We start from the raw sequence: 2,507 nt of genomic DNA on the forward strand, positions 1-2,507 counted from the left end.
AGTTCTTGAGCCACTCATAGGCGTCTTCTCCTGTAGTCCCGCCGAAGTACGGCGGCACTCGATGGTGATCCGCATCAGCGATCTAAACTTGAGACATCATTTCAATGGGCGAAGACGGACGTCCGGCAAGGCGGCGGCTGCGGCTAAGTCCAGGGAGTAAAGCTTCCGACATTCGGTTCATCTTCGTCGTACCCCGTACCTTCCACCAATCTGTCACGGTCTCCGGAGAGGGTTGAGGGGCTGCTTTAATGATCACCAAGGCACACCACAAACTATGGAATCCGTAGGTGCAACGTCGTCGTTCTTTGTCCACTCTCGCTTCCCGCGTATTTTTTCTTCAGTGACTATATATATATATATATATATATATATATATATATATATATATATATATATATATAAACGAGAAGGAAGGGGGTTAACCGAGGGACCCGATAATTATTAGTCATATAATGAGAAGCCAACAAACACTGACACCAAGTACAACATAAGGGAAATTGCATGTGCTTAATAAACGAAATAAAGTAATGATAAATTAATGGAAATTAAAGTGGATGAAAAAACAACTTGCCGCAGGTGGGAACCGAACCCACAACCTTCGCATGTCGCGTGCGATGCTCTACCAATTGAGCTACCGCGGCGGCGTTTCCCCATCCACTTTCTTGGGTATTTATGTGTACTAGTAGAACCCTGGGAGTGTTAGCCAGCGCCCCCACTCACAGACCTTGGCGGCGGACGTGGAACGTCTTTTTTGCCGCAGGCGTCACGAGAACGTGATCTTTTCGGGTGAAGGCAACTGGTCAATAAACCCACATATGCTACCTGAAGGCATCAATGTTGCCGGATTCGAGACCCTCGTTATGTAATAAACGAGAAGGAAGGGGGTTAACCGAGGGACCCGATAATTATTAGTCATATAATGAGAAGCCAACAAACACTGACACCAAGTACAACATAAGGGAAATTGCATGTGCTTAATAAATGAAATAAAGTAATGATAAATTAATAGAAATTAAAGTGGATGAAAAAACAACTTGCCGCAGGTGGGAACCGAACCCACAACCTTCGCATGTCGCGTGCGATGCTCTACCAATTGAGCTACCGCGGCGGCGTTTCCCCATCAACTTTCTTGGGTATTTATGTGTACTAGTAGAACCCTGGGAGTGTTAGCCAGCGCCCCCACTCACAGACCTTGGCGGCGGACGTGGAACGTCTTTTTTGCCGCAGGCGTCACGAGAACGTGATCTTTTCGGGTGAAGGCAACTGGTCAATAAACCCACATATGCTACCTGAAGGCATCAATGTTGCCGGATTCGAGACCCTCGTTATGTAATAAACGAGAAGGAAGGGGGTTAACCGAGGGACCCGATAAATATTAGTCATATAATGAGAAGCCAACAAACACTGACACCAAGTACAACATAAGGGAAATTGCATGTGCTTAATAAATGAAATAAAGTAATGATAAATTAATGGAAATTAAAGTGGATGAAAAACAACTTGCCGCAGGTGGGAACCGAGCCCACAACCTTCGCATGTCGCGTGCGATGCTCTACCAATTGAGCTACCGCGGCGGCGTTTCCCCATCCACTTTCTTGGGTATTTATGTGTACTAGTAGAACCCTGGGAGTGTTAGCCAGCGCCCCCACTCACAGACCTTGGCGGCGGACGTGGAACGTCTTTTTTGCCGCAGGCGTCACGAGAACGTGATCTTTTCGGGTGAAGGCAACTGGTCAATAAACCCACATATGCTACCTGAAGGCATCGATGTTGCCGGATTCGAGACCCTCGTTATGTAATAAACGAGAAGGAAGGGGGTTAACCGAGGGACCCGATAATTATTAGTCATATAATGAGAAGCCAACAAACACTGACACCAAGTACAACATAAGGGAAATTGCATGTGCTTAATAAATGAAATAAAGTAATGATAAAGTAATGGAAATAAAAGTGGATGAAAAACAACTTGCCGCAGATGGGAACCGAACCCACAACCTTCGCATGTCGCGTGCGATGCTCTACCAATTGAGCTACCGCGGCGGCGTTTCCCCATCCACTTTCTTGGGTATTTATGTGTACTAGTAGAACCCTGGGAGTGTTAGCCAGCGCCCCCACTCACAGACCTTGGCGGCGGACGTGGAACGTCTTTTTTGCCGCAGGCGTCACGAGAACGTGATCTTTTCGGGTGAAGGCAACTGGTCAATAAACCCACATATGCTACCTGAAGGCATCAATGTTGCCGGATTCGAGACCCTCGTTATGTAATAAACGAGAAGGAAGGGGGTTAACCGATGGACCCGATAATTATTAGTCATATAATGAGAAGCCAACAAACACTGACACCAAGTACAACATAAGGGAAATTGCATGTGCTTAATAAATGAAATAAAGTAATGATAAATTAATGAAAATTAAAGTGGATGAAAAAACAACTTGCCGCAGGTGGGAACCGAACCCACAACCTTCGCATGTGGCGTGCGATGCTCTACCAATTGAGCTACCGCGGC

The 2,507-nt window shown here is 46.2% G+C and overlaps 1 non-coding gene across 1 annotated transcript; it reads right to left on the reverse strand.

Annotated features, from left to right (window-relative positions):
- Positions 1–2,434: 2,434 nt before the first annotated feature.
- Positions 2,435–2,507, reverse strand: TRNAW-CCA (transfer RNA tryptophan (anticodon CCA)). The gene has a single exon. It is a non-coding gene; the product is annotated as a tRNA-Trp (tRNA).

Source organism: Dermacentor albipictus, chromosome 2 (assembly GCF_038994185.2).
Source record: "Dermacentor albipictus isolate Rhodes 1998 colony chromosome 2, USDA_Dalb.pri_finalv2, whole genome shotgun sequence".
Taxonomy (NCBI): domain Eukaryota; kingdom Metazoa; phylum Arthropoda; class Arachnida; order Ixodida; family Ixodidae; genus Dermacentor; species Dermacentor albipictus.